This window comes from Crocuta crocuta, unplaced genomic scaffold, assembly GCF_008692635.1.
Source record: "Crocuta crocuta isolate KB4526 unplaced genomic scaffold, BGI_CrCroc_1.0 scaffold266, whole genome shotgun sequence".
Lineage (NCBI taxonomy): Eukaryota > Metazoa > Chordata > Mammalia > Carnivora > Hyaenidae > Crocuta > Crocuta crocuta.
This window is the reverse complement of record NW_027531005.1, coordinates 8,981,123-9,000,197: the sequence shown is the minus strand read 5'-3', so window position 1 is coordinate 9,000,197 and position 19,075 is coordinate 8,981,123. Positions and strand designations below refer to the sequence as shown.

The following is a 19,075-nucleotide window of genomic DNA, read 5'->3' as shown; positions in this document are numbered from 1 at the left end:
TAAAAGTTATGTAGGGTTTCTTTCCGAGTTTTTTTGTTGTGACAGAATTTGAACGGGAAAGGTAAGACTTTTTAAAATTCTCCCTGATTTGAAAATTCAGTGTCTCAGAAACTACTCAAGAATGATAAAGAATATTACCATTGAATATAAACTGTTCAGGAATGGTAAAGATCATTAAATATAATTATGGTGAGAGACATAAATCACACAAAGGTACAAGGAAATGCCACTGTGATGTTGTGATTTAGAACAAAAAGCATATATTTGGTTTTTGTCTCAGTTTCAGGTACAGAGCTCCGAAAACCCTTGAAATTCCCTAGGTGCTGAGAGCTGTGAAGGTGTCTTTTGTAATGTTAATAGTTACTTTTGGAAGGCTGGAAGAGTGGGGGCTGGTTAACTAAACCTGTAATTAGAGGTTTGAATCAGTTCCATCTCCAGGGAGGGGATAGGAGCTGGTTGAACCAATGGCCAGTGGCCAATGATTAAGTAAGTTTTCATAAAAACCCAAAAGGAAAGGGTTTGGAGAGCTTCCGAGTTGGTGGACACGTGGAGAGTGGCGCACTCAAAGAGGAAAGGGAATCTTCTCGCTCCTTCCCACAAAGCTTTCCTTATGCTGCTCATCTGTCCAGCTATTGCTTCATGTTCTTCAATATCCTTCATAATGAACTGGGAATGTGGTGAGTAAACTGGTTTCCTCAGACCTGTGAGCAACCCTAGGCAATCAGTGGAACCCAAGACATGCAGACCTCTGATTTATAGCCAGTTGGTTAGAAATATAGTAACAACTTGGACTTGCAACTGGTGTTTGAAGCGGAGGGTAATCTTGTGGGCCTGAGCCCTTAACCTGTGGGATCTGGTGCTGTTTCTAGGTGGTGTCAGAAAGGGTTGAATTGACACCCAGAAACTTGCGTGGTGATGTGGAGAAAATTATACCCCCATACCATTTAGGAGGTAAGAGACTATATTCATGCCCCTTTCTGGGAAATTTAACCTCCTCCAGAGGCAACTACTTTTATACTTAGCATGTTTTTGAGATTCAAATGTGTTAGTGTGGATGTATACACATTCCATTTCTTTTTCTTCAACATAATGTTATTGAAATTCATCCATGTTGCTGTGTGCATCACTAATGCATTCCTTTTCATTGCTAAGTATCATTTCACTGTATGAATATAACATAATTTGCTGAGTTATCTTTTGATTGATGGATATTCATGTTATGTTTCATTTTGGGGCTACTATAAATAAGACTAGTATAACCATTCTTGTACAAGACTTTGAAAAACATTCTCATTTCTCTTGGGTAAATACCTAGAAGTGGATGTGTAATTATTGGAGAAATGTGTTTCATTTGCAAGAAATTTCCAGTTTTCAAAAATAGTGTGCCATTTTATGCTCCTAGCTGTCTATAGGGCTCTAGCTCTACCGTTTATGTCATCACTTGCTATTGGCAGTCTTTGATTTTAGCCACTTGTGCATATTTTAATTTGCTTTCCCCAAATAATAATGATTAACACCTTTTTCATGTGCCTGCTGGTTTTTTGTATATCCTCTTTTTAAAAACATCTACACAAATCTAAAAAGAAAAAAAAAATGAAGAAAGACACACATACAAAAAAACCCATCCACACAATTCTAGTGCCTTTGCCGGGCGTGGGGGAGGAGGGGAGTGGTAATTAGTTTTCCTTTAATGTTGATCTGTAAGAATTTATTATATAGATTAGATACAAATCCTTTGTCAGATAAGTGTAGTGTGAGTCTTCTCCAGTCTGTGGTTTGTCTATTTTCTTAATGGTGTACTTTAATTAAATTGCTTACTTTATTTCTAAAAGCTGGGTTTAGGTTTTCTCCATGGAGTATTACATACTGCAAAGATCTTGACAGTTTCTCAGAAACAGTAAGGGAAGATGAGGGCAGCCTGAGCATGGGATCACTACTGATTGATCCTTGAGTCTGGGATCCCTTCCATTCAAGCTGCTATGGCCTTGAAGTATAGATTCTGACCTCCTAGAACTGCCCAAGACCCTTAGCATTACTGAGAAATGGGCATACCTTCTTTCACTGCTGAATTACTAAAAGCTAGTAGTTTTAAAGCACTAGTTGTAAAATTGCCATATTTAGCATTAATTGATTGTTATAACCACACTATATATTTTCAAAATAAATAAAATAATATGGAAGTTTGTTTTTCAGTGAGCTTATTCCTTTCTTACAAAGAGTCAAAATGAATAAAGGAATGTTAGATGTGTATTATTAGTAAGTCACTGCATTTTTGTGAGATTAGCTTTAGCCATAGGAGTGATTTCTTTTCTTTTCTTTCTTTTTTTTTTTTAATCACTAAACTTTTTCTTATATATAGTCCTGGTCACAGTTGAATTTGCCCTTTGTGTCCTCCAAGCTGGACTACTGTGAGGAATTCTAATGAAGCATTTCTTGAAGAGCTTCTCATAAGTTTCCGGAGTTGCAACCTGGGGAGAACACAGCGTAGAGCTTGTTAACTGCCTCTGATTGCTAACAATGTGTGCCCTGAGGGAACAGTGAGGAGTTCTGCCTCTGAATAATGCCTCCAGCTATGTAAACCTCCCTAGGTGCTTCATTTGATATTAATGGCTGAATCAAACTCTTATTTACTGGAAATCCTCTTTCAGTCACTTAAAGATGGAGAATTTAAAAAACTTTTTAAAAAGGCCCCTACCATATCTAGGGCTTTTCCATTTTCCATCTTTTATCCATTTCAATGTGAAAGTCAGGTTCAGGTCAGCCTGAAAAGAAAATGTAAGCCTCCACCTCTCTCTGTCTCTCTCTCTCTCTCTCTCTCTCTCTCTCTCTCTCGCTAAACCACAGTGACTGCTAAGTATTTATGTTACTCTAAAGACAAAACAAGCATATGCTCTTAGAAAAATTAACCTTAAATATCCATCTCTTTCAAGCATATGTGTATGAAATATATACATACTTACACTTATGAAGAATATATAAATATAGGTCATGTTATGTACATATAAATGGCATAGATTTAACAGTTAAAATTATAGCCCCAACTGGCAGAAATTAATGACGTTAGTTATAATACATTTTGGCATAGCTGTCCCTCTGAAGCCATTTAATGTCATAGTACACAGTCCATAAAGTTAAATATTTATAGCCTATGCCTTTCTTAGCCTTTCCTTGCATGAGGAAAGGATAATTGCAAAAGTAAAGTCTGCTCCCCAACAAGTATTTCACAGTTGCTAACAGGAAGTCACATACAGAATGGAGTTTTATCTCCACTCACATCCCTCCCTCACTCTCACACTCTGATGCTAATGAGAGTTTCAGTAGCCAACTGTCAGTTAGCCAGAGCCGGGAGAATAAGGCATTAGTGTCCTGAATGATGGAAAAATTTGAATAAATGGTTCTTGACCACTCAAATTGTTGCTATAGATTGTTGTATGAGCTATATTTTGTCTGCTACAAAGAATGTAGCTCAAGTTAACAAGGTAGTTTATTAATCCAAATTCACAAGGCCATTAATCTTGTTTTGCTTCTGTAGTAAACAAAATATTCTAGCCCACTGAGAGACTACTAACTAAATAGTACATCTTTGATACTTTATATTCGTAAAATACATCCACAGACACAATGCTAATTTAGTATGTTTTACAATATATAACTGAGGAAACTGAGGCTTAGGAAAGTTCTCTAGTCCTAAATTTTACAAAACTACTAAGTGTTAGGTAATTGATTCAAACATATACTAAGTCAAATATAAATTCTATTTATACTAGTCACTTAATGATAGTTGTAAAAGTAGGGTCTTTAATTGTTAAGATAGGTTAAGAAGATCGGTAACTAGGGCTTCATCACATGTTTGGGGGCTCAGGCCAGGTTCCAGCCAAAATTGGCATTGAAAAAAAAATCGGTAGCCAATTTGTATGAAAGCTGACAGTGGACAGTTAGGAGAAGGTACTTCACATGCTCAAGTCCATATAGTTGGGAAATGAAGAAGGATGGAATTTCATATACACTGATGTGATAGAGACACATCACAGAGATACTTGGTTCTCAATTACTGATTCTTCAAAAAAGCCAGAAAAACTTGTTGAAAGTTAAGTTATTAGATTTAGCACAGTGAGGAAGAATGCAACCTTGGGCGAGTCTTAATAGTCTCAAAATGGGAAATTAGGGCAAGGTGTTTGTAAGAGTTTTAGGGGACTGAACTGGATGATTTTAAGGGGATCTTTTCTCAAATAGAAATTAGTCAGAATTTGGTAGCATTTAAGACATCATAACTTCATTGGTGGTTACATAAAAGGAAGGGTCAAAGCAAGTCTTGATCAGGAAGCAGTTAGTCTTGATAAGTAATCCGTTTAGTTGGTTCATACTCTTACCTTCTAGAAGCAGGTATTTCCTGGAGTAAGCAACTAAATTAATTTTGCTTGGTTCCAGCATAGTTTAATACAAGGACAGGGAATTATCTTGGGTTCAGTTCCATAGCCTAGAAGAATTGAATTCCAGGGGCACTGTGTGTGATTGTGTGTGTGTGTGTGTGTGTGTGTGTGTGTGTGTGTGTGTGTGTTTGAGAGAGAGAGAGAGAGAGAGAGGTCTCCAAGCCTTGGGGAGTGGCTGAAAGAGAAAATTATAATTTAATGAATGTGGATACTTACCATCCTCCTAATTGTTCTTGAAAGGTACTGAGATATAAAGCATAATTCTAATATTCCTTCAGTTATCTCAGTCCTGTATGCTGAGAATATGATTCGTATATCTAAAATATTTTCTCACAAATTATAACATACAAACATAAGTAAATTGATGTATCTGGTGCTTGAATAAAGAAATGGAAATATCCCTCAAATCTGGAAGGCCTAGAGAATTTTCAAAGTTCAATTTTCTCTTAAAGCTTTTCACTTTGTATATTGGGCATAGAACCTCACTCTGTATTACTTACCATTCATTCTACCAAAGTGTATGGCATTGGGCTCCAGGGTGCTGTCTGCTGTAGTCAAAGGAAGCCAAGGAAGAAAGCAGACATGAGCTTGTTAGTATCTGGCCTTATGGACTCCAGCTAATGAAAGATGAAGGGGCAGGGACACCTTAATATTATAACCATTACCAAATCTTTGCAAGAAGGCAGAAGAGGTAAGGAGAAAAGCATGACTTACAGGCAGGCAGATTTAACTGCATTTAAAACCGGTTTCAGGCACACTAAAACAACAACATATTTTGATAGCCTCACCCATTTCTCTAGATGCCTTAGCTTTTTGCCTAAAATATATTTGAGTAAATTTATGGGAAAGTGTAAGAAGCACCAGCAAAGTACTTTACAGATGACTCTGATGATTCAATATCTCTATCAAGTATTTTGACACTTCTGTGCTAATTGTCAGTTTCATGTATTATCCAAAGCCCAGGGGAAAAGAATTAATCGAATATTTTAAACATTATAAAAGTTTGTATCCACAGTTTCTGCATAGGCCCTTAAAATGTATATCATCAGATTATTTTCTAACAAAAATAAATTTTACATACACTCCCAAATTAAGAAAACTCATAACTGGTAATATATTAATTTTATTCTGAAAATAGGAGCCCTGAATTGTATTATTTTTATATAATTTCCCATGGAATAGTCAACCTACAAGGTGATATTCAGAAGCATTTGTATTATAATTAAAAACAAATATTTTTTTTCAAATTAGAACTGTGCAAAGATAGACTATAACTGGGTGTGTGTATAAAATATAACTGCTTTGACTTAATTGTCAGTAGAACTGATAAAGAATTTTGTGAATGACTGACTCAAAGTCAACCAAGAAGAAATTTCTACATTGGAAGAATAGGTGGATTATGTGACATTTAAAATTTTTAGACTTTTTAAAAGAGGATTAATAGAAAAACTAGCTCAAAATCCTATTAGATAACTTGGTATGACATTACATTTCAAAATATTCAGTTTCATACCAACCAAGGTGATATTAAGGTTTCCCTCAGCTTGGCCAAATGTCAGAGAGGGTTCTTCCTGCTTCTGGGTCCCTGACCTCCCTTTCTTTAGAGCATTTATGCTAGAAAACTAGTACTTGTCAATTCTGCCCCTTTGAGATATAAAATTTTTTAAAGTTCATGTCAGTTTTACAATCCAGGACTATCTTTCTCAAGGGCCTGGGAACTATCCCTTTGAAATACTATCATCAAGGAAAATAATGCTCCATCCCCCTGTGTCTGTGGAAGGATAGGAGCCTCACTCCAGTGGTAGACTAACTATAGGATGCACCTATGGATAAGGCTAATTTGCAAATACAGATGGCTTAAGATTTCTTCCATCCCAGTTCCTAACAATGCTCCAGGTCTTTGGGGTTTTTTCTCAAAAAGTGAAAAAGATAGTTGTTGTTGTTGTTGTTTAACTTTTTCACTGATGTATTCATTCAACAAATATTTAACTTAAGACTTCCTTGAAAGCACTAAAAGAATACAAAGATTAGTAAAAGTGTTTTCTGAACAAGATCACAGTTAATCAGGAGAGATAATATATAAACAAGAATAATACCAGGGGAAAAAATTAAAGATAGAAATAAAGTACTCTCTTATATTAAAAGAAGTGAAATGATTTGTACCTGGTTGGTGAAGGAGATGGGCTATTCAGAGAAGGGATTCATGGAAGAGCAAGTGTTTGAGCTGGGCCTCTAACAGTGGTAAGGAATAGTGGGCTTTGGATCCACAGAGAAGAATACTTTAAGGAGGAGGCTTTCAAGGCAAAGGCAAGACGACAAACAGAGCTGTAAGTCTCTAAGTGGACAGAATAACCAAAACAAAGTTCCTTAGGGGAAGTACAACCTGAAAATTAGGTTGACCTAGATCTAGAAGTATCCTGAGACCAAGACAAAGATTTGGGATTTTATTCTATGAATGATAAGCTATTGGTGTATTTTGGACTAGAGAGGAAAGTGGCCAAATTTGCAAGCTAAAAAGTGCACTTGGCAATGATGCAGTAGTTCTCAAACATTTTTGCTCCTATATTAATATTTTTAAAATATTTTGAAAAAATGTAGCAACTCTTTATAATATTTTCCCCAAATCATCACTAACCCATCATCTAGTGAACAGGACATGGCAAAGAAGAACAGCATGATGTTTTGGTTACAGGCACATTCTCAGGCAGGTCGGTTTTAGGAGAGAGGACCCATGGAAATGGAGGATGTGGAATAGGATTCCTTACAATTATCTGTTCCCATGTATTTTTCGGCAAACCTTTACCACTTCTATAGCCATGCATACAGAAACAACATTTTGAAGACTACTGAGAGACAATGCAATAGAGAATATGAAGACTGGAAACAGAATTAATGACAGAATATTTTTTAGCTCATGCACAAGTTGTTTAATGCACAAAATAGGGCAGTGAAAGTGGGTGTTAGCTTCTGCTCCATAACAAGTTACTCCATGTTTATTGGCTTAAAATAACAGCCATTTGTAGTTGCCTATGAATCTGATAAAGGGAACAGTATCATCTGACCATGGATTGACTCACTCTTGCATCTGTGATGTGCTAGCAGGTAGGCTGAGGTCTCCATAGGCTAGGGTGGCCTCATTCACATATATTGGGTGTCTGTTGATTGAAGAAGTGAGGCAACTGAGCCACAAATGTCCCCTTATCCATGAGGCTAGTCTAAGTGTGATAATACAGAGGTGACAGAGTTCCAAGAGGGAGCAGAAGCAAACAAGACATTTGGAAACCTACACATGGAACTGGCAAGTTACACCTGCTACATTCTATAAACAAGTATGTCACAAGACCATCACAGAATCAAAGGGTCAAGGTGTAGACTCTAACTTCTTTCTGAAAATTGTTGCAAAGTCTCATATTTCAAAACACATGAACACAGAAAAAGGAAGAATTGTGGTTACTTTTGCAATCAACAACAATGATGATACAGAAAGCCTCAGATTTAGAGCTGGACTGCTTTAAAAAGAATACTCTTGCAAGAGCAGGTAGGTTGTATCAATGAAAAAGCAGTCTAGAGTGTGAAGATTAATGAAATAGCTGAAGTTTACTTAGTCTAGTGCAATAAAATAGATGTAGTAAAGAGAGGTGGTAAAAGAAGAAAGAATGTACGTGATTGGGTAAATTACTGGTTACAGGAAGAGTAAAGTTCTTACTAAAATTATTGTAGTTGAATTTTATTTAAATATGGAGTTAATTAAAATTCATTTTAATTGTGTCAATTTAATATAAATTTGGTCAACCTGATTGTGAATGCAGAGAAGCTTTGAATATTAGTCTTTGACAAAGCTCAAGTCCATCTAATTCAGTCCCCTCAACATATGAGAATATAGAATGTATCATTCAATAATACATAGAAATGATGTCATTTTAACCCATAAAAAGACCATTTGGCAAAACACAATGGAGTCCAGAACTAGTGATAACAGTGACCAAGTAACTCAATTATGTGTTCTGAGAAGAATTGTCAAGTAAAAGACAAGTAAACTATATCTACAGGTGACATAAAATTCAATTTTCATCTTTAAATTCAACCACTTTCCAAGTCTTTAATAACTGATCTGCATGTTGTCCTAAATCATATTTGAGAATGAAGAAATCTTGGAGAAAACTTAGTCCAGTTGTTTTAAAGCATTATTTTAAAGCACATGGCGGTCTAGTTCAACACACTTTTTATAAAAGAATATTGAACAAAAGTGGAAGTAAAGTCACTTTCTGAAGGTACTAGAGTGATCCTTGCCCAGCTCAAGGATCTGTTTTCTCAGACTCTCTGACTAGGTGTCTTCTTCCCCTGCTTTGAGGCAGGCAGAGAAGTAGTTTCAGCAAAAGGAGGAAAATAATGAATGGTCTTCAGAGGCAGAGCATGAATCCCAGCTGATGACCTGAGAAATAATGGAAATGACTGCAGCTAGAATGTACATTTGCTATGTAAATAGAGTGATACATGTGTGGTCATGTATACAAACACATGTGTAGGTGAATGTCACTGATCATTGAGTGCTCTCATCACAAGGTCCAGGTCTGCAGACTAACAGATACATGAAAACACTCCATCTGTTTGTCTTTTAACTTACCCATTTATGCCTCATTTTCTTCCACAGATAGGATCCTAGGGTGGCTAATCAGTGTTCTGTTTAATCAGATATTCTGATTAATAGTAGCTGTACATATTTTATAGATAATTAAATTCCCAAACATTAGGATTCAAGAAAATATCTTTGACATTAAGTCTATAGCAAGCAAAATATAATTTTTCTTTGTTGAATCAACAACCTAATAGTTCAGGGTTATTATGATGAGTTTCATTATCATCTTATTGCTGAATTGCAAAAGGGCCTATCCACTGAGCTCCCTGAGCTCCAGAATACCACACAATAGGCAAATCGTGCATAACAGAAAGAGACAGAAAGAAATTTCGCTATGCACATCCTGCCTAGAGTTTCCTGTTTCTGTTGATAAATTTTACACATTTACAAACGTTCATTTTGGATTGTAAATAAAGACTGAGAAAGAAACAGCCGGTAGCATCTTGGTAGTTACGACAGATGGCGTTAACCATGTGGGAATGCTTAGGATATAGAAAAATAAATTGTTACATATCAAGGGCTCTGTCTTACACAAATGTTTGATATAATGCAAATCAATTAATTCTTGTAGTATTTTAAAACAATAATGAAAACGCTAAGAATTAAGGGATAGTGTAACAAAATTAAGTAATAAGCAAGAGAAATTAAGTATGCATTCCAGATGTAAACAAAATAATACAATTCAGTAATTCTCAGTCTTTAAATAGCTTTTCAAGCTGAATTTGAAAAGGCAATGTGATCTCCAAAGCAGACAAGTTTTTATTAAAACAATAATTTTATTCAAGAAAAGCAAAATTTCCCTAAGATTAGAATATAAGCTGCTAAGAAAACCTCAAGGCAAAAATATTTTTCAAAACCAATTTCTACCACACTTACTCCCACACACACCAGAAACTGTATAACTCGTCCTATGGGCTCATACTACACCTTCCGGCTTCCTGAGAAACCCCACACTAAACCCACTCAGACCAGGCTTCTACCTGGACGGCCACACCTGCCATAGTGTTAGAAAGTGATTATGTTCTGATGCAGGGGCTTGGGCGAAGGAACCAGCTCCTCCATCACAGGTTAAAAAAAAACAAAAAAGGTTGCAAAAATGTAATTTCTTTAAAATTGCAAATAATGTGTCCAATGGTCCCGATAAACCACCACCAAACAGAGAATTGACACCCACCATCAAACATTTTAAAGCTTACATGCAAGGTTTCTCTCAATGGTTGGAAATTTTACATCATTTCTTTTTCTCCTTTAACTTGTATTTCCATTCCAAGTCCTTCACAGATTTAATGTAATATTAATGCAGCATAGTTTTATTCTTAGACATTTTTCATTGATCACCCTGTCAGGACACTGTGTTGCCTAATCCCAGGCGGTATTATTTACATAAAACATATTATTTGTTAATTCTCTGAAAATAAAGTATATTAATTTAAAGTTATTTTCTTTAAGTTTCACGATTTCCCATGACTATAAACCCCTAAGATTTATAAAAATTTCTTTGGAGGTCAAGTTACAATTACAGCAATGAGTAGTACACAGTAAAAGCAATTATATTACCTATTAGGATAATGGTAAAATAAAAACAAATATTACTGAAAATTCATTTAATGTAATTGAGCCTTTTATAATTAAATAATGTGCCATCAATTAATACCATGAATTGCTAGAATGTGAAAGAGTTCAGTAGCTACTCTATTCCTCCCTAGTTTTCACCTTCAAATGTAAATCTGAAAAATCTTGTTTGTATAAATAAGTGGACATATCTGGAAAGTTTTGCAACTAAATTCTCTGAACTAATGAGTTATATGCCAAGTATCACTGAGATATCTTTCATCAAATTTTATTTGTATTCTGTTAGTGGTTAGTTTGATCAGTTCCCCTTTTGATTATTAAGAAAGAATGAAGTAGAAATACCTGATTTGGAACATGGTTATCACCCACCATTTAATTCATTAACTTTTTCAAAACCAATGCTTACTTTAATGCCCCCAAGATTCTTTTTTTATTTCTTGAGAGACATTTTTAACAGAATGAGATGAATACCCCAGTTTGAAGACTAGTAGACTAGTCTATCTATCTATATCTGCCTTCTGTCCTATGGAAATGCTGAGAATGTATTGCTGAACCTTATCCCTTCCAGTATGTGCAAAGATGGTGAAGATATGAGAGACAGCAGAAGAAATGCAAGTGTTTTCAGAAAATGATGAATGTTACATGAGGTAAACAGGATAAAACACTCCATGATAAGAACCATCATGAAAGGCAAGGTACAAATCATTCAAGAAATGACTTGTACCTCATTTAAAAATAACCAGGAACAAAATGTTTAAACACTTCTTTAGTAATTTAGAACTCGTGAATAATCTTTCAGAACTTAAACCACTATTAAGTAGAAAAGTTTTTGTATTCCTGTAAAAGTAATAGAAAATACGAACTAAAGAACTTTTCACTAATAGCCAGTGCCTCTTATTTCCAGTATTGTCTCTTCAGTAATCTGAACTGGAACAAATAACTTAGATACCAGCTAATGGGCTTCTACCATTTCACAAACTTAAATCTTAATACTAACCGGTACCAATAACTTCCAAGCACCTAACAACTTGTGTGAGAGAAGAAAGAAAATAAGTTGGCTTAAACAATGCCCATTTAGACAGACTTGGGCTCAGCATTTTCCATCTGCCACAAGAGTATGAGGTCACCATACTCAGCTATGGCATCATTTAATATGGAATAATCCTCCCAACATAAAGTTGATACAAGTGTTCAGAATATGACTAAATCAGGTATTTCATCTTATTAACTAGGATTGAGAACAAATAGAATCACCCCTTGTAATGCAAAACAATAGATTGATGTAAGTGCAAAGAATAACCAACCTTATCCATTCCAGGCATTATATATGGCTGCCAAATATGGGAACCAATAATCAAATTGTTGTTATTTAAATTGATTAAAAATAAATAAAACTAAAATTTCATATTTTGAGCCATACTAACCTCATTTCAGGTGCTTAATAGCTGCACATGCCTAGTGGGTATCATATTGGACAGTGCAGATATGAAACATCCCCGTCATGGCAGGATGTTGTGATTACTTACACCAAATAAGTAGAAGGCCAATTTCAATTTTTTGTTTAACAGACACATGGGTTCTTTGTAATATAAATACTATATGGTTAATACAAATATTATATGACTCCTCGCAAATAGACAACCAATTTATTTTAATGGATGTTTTAATGTATATTAGCATCATGAAAATCATGTGAGTATCATTTGACATAGGGAAAGATGAGATTTTGTTACTATACTCCAGTGGCCTGCAGATTAATAAGCTTCCAAACTTGAGCAATTTACACCTTTACAAATAAGAAAAGGTCAGGTCTCTGGTGTTTCAACTAATCTCATTATGTAAAAAACTATACTGAGCCACTCATCTAATACTGAGAAAGAGACAGCTAAAATAAATAATTGTATATGTTGTAATTTTAAGGCTTTAAAACAGATATATCATGCTTATTATATTTTGATATAGATGTACGTGTGTGTGTGTTTAATCAAACTTTATGCTTTACATATTCATCCATTTTAAGTGCATAGATTGATGAATTTTGGTAAATGTATGGCTAGGTAACCATACCATAGTCAGGTTATAAAAGATTTCAATCATCCCAGAAGTTCTGCTGAGCCCCTTTGCAGCCATTCCCTACCCCATCACCAGAACCTGGAGACTACTGATCTACTTTACATCTCTATAGATTAAATATGTCTTTTCTGAAATTTCAGATAAATGGGATTATACAGTATGTACATTTTGTGTCTGGTTTCTTTCATTCAGCATAATATTTTAAAGGTTTTTTAAAAATGTCTTTAATGTATGTTTATTTTTGAGAGAGAGAGAGAGAGAGAGAGAGACAGAGACAGAGAGAGAGAAGGTTCCAGGCTCTGAGCTGTCAGCACAGAGCCTGATGTGGGATTCGAATTCAAGAGCCATGAGATCATAACCTGAGCTGAAGTCAGACACTTAACCAACAGACCCACCCAGGCACCCTTAATTCAGCATAATACTTTAAAGAATAAATCATGTTGTTTTGTGTATTAATAAACAATGCATTTGATATGGAATATTATTACATTGTATACCTTTATTTTTTTTAATGTTTTATTTATTTCTAGGAGAGAGAGAGAGAGAGACAGCGTGAGCAGGGGAGGGTCAGAGAGGGAGTCACAGACTGAAACAGGCTCCAGGCTCTGAGCTGGCAGTCAGCACAGAGCCCGACGCGGGGCCCGAACCCACGAACCGCGAGATCATGACCTAAGCGAAAGTGGACGCTTAACCGACTAAGCCACCCAGGCGCCCCACATTGTATACCTTTATATACCATAATTTGTTTAACAATTGAAAGGATGATTGATTGATAAGGTTGTTTCTACTTTTTTAGTATTATAAATAAAACTAATTAGTATTAACACACAAGTTTTTAAGTGGACTGATGTTTTCATAACTTGTGTGTGAATAATTTAGAATGAAATATCAAGATTATGTGGTAAGTTTAATTTTAAAGACTATTCCAAGCTATTTTAAAAATCATTTGTACCATTTACATTTTCAATACCAATATATGAGACTTCTGTGTAGTGGTATTTCTTCTAGTTTTAATTCTCATTTCCCTAATGACAATAGAAGCATACTTTCAAGTACTTATTTGTTTACCTTATATGAAGTATGTTTTAAAATTTCTTATCGAGTCTTTTGTCTTATTTTTTAGTCATAAATATTCTTTATATATTCTGGATACTAATAAGATATATTCATGGTATAAATATTTTCTCCCAGTCTGTGGTCTGTTTTGTTTTTGTTTTGTTTTGTTTTTCATTTTCTGAAAAGTGTCTTTCAAAGAGCTGATCAGCAGACTGAATAGTCAGACTGGTACCACCTTGCTCCTTGAGGATGCTGGGTGGGGGCAGAGGCTCAGCTTACTGTTGGAACCCAGCATCATCTTGAAGGAGGTATTGGAGCATTGCCTGCTTCTGCCAGAATGTAATGGAATATCAGCTCCTTGTTTAGCCCTAGAGGTACCACCCCATAAAGGAACCTGTGAGTATGAGTATACTACCTGTTTCTTCCTTAATGACAAGGCAGGAATGGAGTGGAAAATCAACTTCCTGTTGGATCCACATTGAGAGGGGTAGGGGTACAAATATTTTGTAAACACTTAGCTGAATTAGGATGGATATTGCCAAAATATGGGCCACCCTTTTTCTATCATTTGGCTGGAGGAAACAGGCTTATCTTAGAGATTTATCTGTGCCTGTTGGCAGTTCTGGGCTCCAAGAATGTACTACTTGGGATTGATGGGAAAACCAAGGAACTCACTGCTTTGCATTTCACAAGTCCCAAGGTCTCTAGTAAACACACTTTCTTCCTTCCACTTTTAAGAGACTTTCTCCGCCTATCAGTTGTGTTTCAAGGGGTTTTCAGTTGTAAAGGGAAGCTAATATTTCTATTGGCCAGGAAAATATATATACATATTAAAAATTATATATATTAAATTTCATTTACAGTAGAATGAAAATAGCAAATACTTAAGAACTATTTAATCGAACGACTAATTTTCATAGAATATAAGATAAGACTTTATTTTACAATCTATAAATTTGAGGCATCTGGGTGGCTCAGTCTGGCTTAGGTCATGATCTCATGTTCGTTGGTTTAAGCCCCATGTTGGGCTCTGTGCTGACAGCTCCGAGCCTGGAGCCTGCTTCAGATTCTGTGTCTCCCTCTATCTGTGCCCTGCATTCTGTCTATCTCTGTCTCTCAAAATAAATAAAAACGTTAAAAAATTTTTAAAACCAAAAAATAATAAAAATAAAACCTACAAATTTAAGATAAATTAAAGACATAAATAGAAAAAAAAAACCTTGCTCATGTATTTAAAAAGTCAGTATTAGAAAATAATCATTTTTTTTCTAAAACAGATTTATTTATAGATTAAATGCAATTCTACTCAAATCCTTAAATGTATTTTCTGGACATTGACAAGCTGATTATGTTTAATGAACTCGTATGATCAACTAACCCATTTGGTGTTATATTTCTTGAGAGATTCATGGTATAATCAGAAAATCAGTTTGTGAGAGCAAACAGAATATATTTAATTTCATTAACATTAACCAGGAATTAGGACAGAAATATCAAAGTCATTGCCTTCCCTAGTAATTATTAGAATCAATTCTGAGTAAATTATATCTTAGATTACATAAATATTCTCAATTAAGAAGGCATTATAACAAATGTTTCATTAATTCTCTCTAAAACAAAATAGTTCTGTAAATATGATTTCTCATCTAATTTCCTGAATTTTTGTACTTAAATAGAACTTTCTATATATTTTTAAGCCAGTACATTTTCATAATTGGGTCAATCTCCTACTTCTTCAATACACGAGAATTCTGAATGACATAGAAATTTACCCATAGGGGCATTATATAATATGATGGCTCTGAAAACTATTGGATTTTCAGTAAGATACAGCAGGCACTAGATTTTAAACATCCCTTAATACACATGAAAGCACAATAACAACTTAACAAAACAATGTAGTTGTTCTAAGACTTGTTAAAATTCAAGTCTCACTACAATTTCTTGTAAATATTTGCAGAGCATCAGTTTATAAGGATGGGCATACCCTACAACGGTTCAACTTCATTAAGAAGATATAAAGGTCTCCTGTAGAAGTAATTAAATTCAGCTCTTACTTGCATACATTTCTTTTGCAAGATTGATTAAGATTTGATAACAGAAATGCTTTTTGGATAGACTTAATCAATTCTAAATGGTCACCAAGGGACAAGGCCCTGAACACACATGAGCAAAATCAATAGCTTCCCTTCTTGTGTGGTTTGAAATGCACAGAGAAATCAGCCCATACAGACCCCTCCCCCACTGACTACCAGCAGGTTTGCAGTCCAGATACCAGTCACATATTCAGTTAAAAAGTGGAAGCTCTTTGTGTAAAATATAAATGCTGCCTGAGAGGGTATCCTTTCAAGTCAATTTTCAGGCATCTAGCTATTATTGCATTTATTAACTAAACATTTGGCAAAACCTCAGAGGCTCGATCTTAGGAGTGGTATTTTGGTATGGGTAGAAGAGATCCAGAGTATAGTGTAACGTTGGCACTGTAGCCATGAAGGCCCAGCATTCACGGGTAACTGCAGAAGACCTACCAGGCAGAAAAGTAGACCACAGAAAGTAGGATACAAAGGATGGAAATGGGGACTTCAAAGTAAATTCCTCATGCTTTGAAGCTGGGATATATTTTGCCACTACACAGATGTTGCAGAATCTTTTTAGAGATGTTTATGGGTTCATCTCTTCAGGCTATATTTACGCAGGTCAAGAGTTGAGCACTTTGATGTGGCAGATGCATGCTTCCATCATATTTGATGCAGCGTTTATCCCACATTTAAATCTCTGAAATTGCCAGATCACAGGAGAGATCCTAGTTTGCTATTTTCACACAATAGGCTGGCTGCCCATCTCTGCTGTAGAGAGGAGCCTCTTGACACCTCTCTGTATTACACAGGTATTCCTACGTACTTGATACCAATTAACACAGACATAGGAGACTGTGTGGAACTTACACTTTTTCGTGACATACATGTATCACTATTGGATAAAGAAGAATGAGACACATGAGTCCAAACTTTGTTTTTAGTAGCATTTGTGTTTTTTTTCCAGCGAAATAATTCCTTCCTCGTATGCTCTCTGCAGAAAGTTAGAAATGTGGCCTATAAGCCAGAGGAGAGGCAAGGAGATGCTGCCATGTCTATCTCCGCTCCATTCTCAGTGTGGCTAAGAAGAGAGACTCAAACCATATCGACTGCTGCCAGCACGGCCCGGGGCAAAATAATTTCATTAAGAGCATTAACATGCATAAGCTGACTGCTCAACACTCATTCCTGGCCACGTCTTTTCTATGCATAATAAATTCAAAGCAATTAAAGTCACTATGGCGCATGCAAAGTATGTGTAGTTCTGAAGTAAAGACCAGTTTTCGTGCAGCATTGCAAAAAAATCCATTAAGCCATGAATTTGGAGGTGGAGGAAGGAGTATTTCTTTGTATGATTCAATGATGATGTCGAATGTTCTTATAGTTTCATGTAAATTATGAAGCCATTTACTACTTGAACAGAATCACACAGTCAGGAAGTAAAAGAAAGATGGTTTCCACCTTCTGTTGCTGAAGGCAGACTCTTATCTGCAGAGTCAGTTGTGGAGACTACGATGCTCTAAATCACTGGAAGAGATATGGATAACTGAAGAAAATTTGTTAATCTGTAGATGCTTTCTAAAGTACCCATGCAAGCTACGGTTGTTTACAAACTTCAAACAAAAAAGCCGAAAATGTACTCTGCTCAGCCTTAGTATGCAGTTTTCTGAATCTGGGAGTTTTCTTTTAGGATGGGGCCCTAAATCAACAAAGCAAATGTTATTCATAGAACAAGGACAACAAAAAGCTGTCAGCTGTACAAGCAAAACTTTATGCCAGTAAAGCTGCCAGGCTATCTACCAATGAATATTTATTTAGACAATACTTTCTGGAAACCCTCATTGAGTGTTGTAACTCTCAAGATGCTGTAGCCTCATAGACACTGCCATTGTGCTCAAAACCTGATCCCATAGACTCTACTACTTCATCTCAACATGAAGTTATCAGTCCAATTGCGAGAGTCTGCCAATAGATAAATGTCTCCTGTCTGTTCATTGGTCTTCTTTCTATAGCAATCTTCTGTCTGCTTAACAGAGCTGCCAAAGTTTGTTACTATGTGCTCATGATGTAATGTTTTTCTCTAGAGTTTACATTCATTACTACATTAATTGTCATAATAATCTTATTAGATAAATATGGTTGATAAGCTCACTTCATAGGGTAGGGGATGAACAATGACTAAATAATTTCTTCCAGGTCACACAGTTTATAAGTTTGAATCTCGGTGTAGAACCAAGGATTATTTGGTCTAAACTACCAGGTTTTGCTGCCTTTTTGGTACCAGCCCATGATGGATCAGAGATGTATGAAAAGTTGAAATATTAGTGTAGTACATTCAAAGACCCTTACTGAATATGACCGTTATTTATTTACTTGATAATATACTCATAAGATATGTCTAACAAAGACTCTGCCTGAAAAGAATAAATGTTGTATTTCTTAGGGATAAAAACATCACAACGTTTTTCCTAGTAAGAACTCAAATAGAATAGATTCTCAAAAAATTACTATGAATGAATAGGTTTCCATGCCAGCATATAAGAATCTTGAATGTTACCACTTCATTCTAACAAGAAGTTAAAAGTTGAATAAACTAAAAAATATATATATTAGTGTTTCTTCTTACATGTGTAAGAAGTGAAACCACAGGGCAACACATGAGTGAATGTGGGGAGTCAAAACTGAACAGCACAGAAACCAAGATCAGGAACCAGCGCCAGGATCGAGAAACTTGAAGTGTACTGATGAATACAGTTGAACACGAATAGGAATATGAACCTAAATATGAATTGCTGGAAGCTCATTGTGAATATCTTAGATTTAAAACCTACTGAATCATAGTATGCCCCCATACTTTTGTTAGATTTCCCTCCAGGATCTCTTCTAGGTCTTTATGGGGAATAGAGGAAAACAATCCTTTTATATTTCTGCCAGGAGAGGAGGAAAAGGAACATCTTTAAATATGCCAGAATATTGTATTCTTTTAAATAAGGTCTGCCCTCAGAGAAACTATTTAACCAGAACCTCACTAACACAGAAGAAGGTAAACACTCAAATCCAGCCAGATCTAGCTTTCCTGCACCACCTAACGGTCAGGGGGACTGATAAACACATGTGAGGTTCCCAGTCCTGAAGCATGAGCTCACTAAAAGACAAGAGATCTCAAAAGACTATGGGATAATCCTCACCGCCCCCCCACACACACACACCTTATTACCACATAACTAAAGCCT

At 35.6% G+C, this 19,075-nt stretch overlaps 1 long non-coding RNA gene across 2 annotated transcripts in view; it reads left to right on the top strand.

Moving 5' to 3' along the window:
* Positions 1-534: 534 nt before the first annotated feature.
* The window catches only part of LOC144237084 (uncharacterized), a 146,527-nt gene continuing 127,986 nt past the window's right edge, over positions 535-19,075 (top strand). For both annotated transcript variants that reach the window (XR_013336748.1, XR_013336747.1), the window contains exon 1: positions 535-677. This is a non-coding gene — a long non-coding RNA (uncharacterized LOC144237084). The remainder of the gene's footprint in view (positions 678-19,075) is intronic.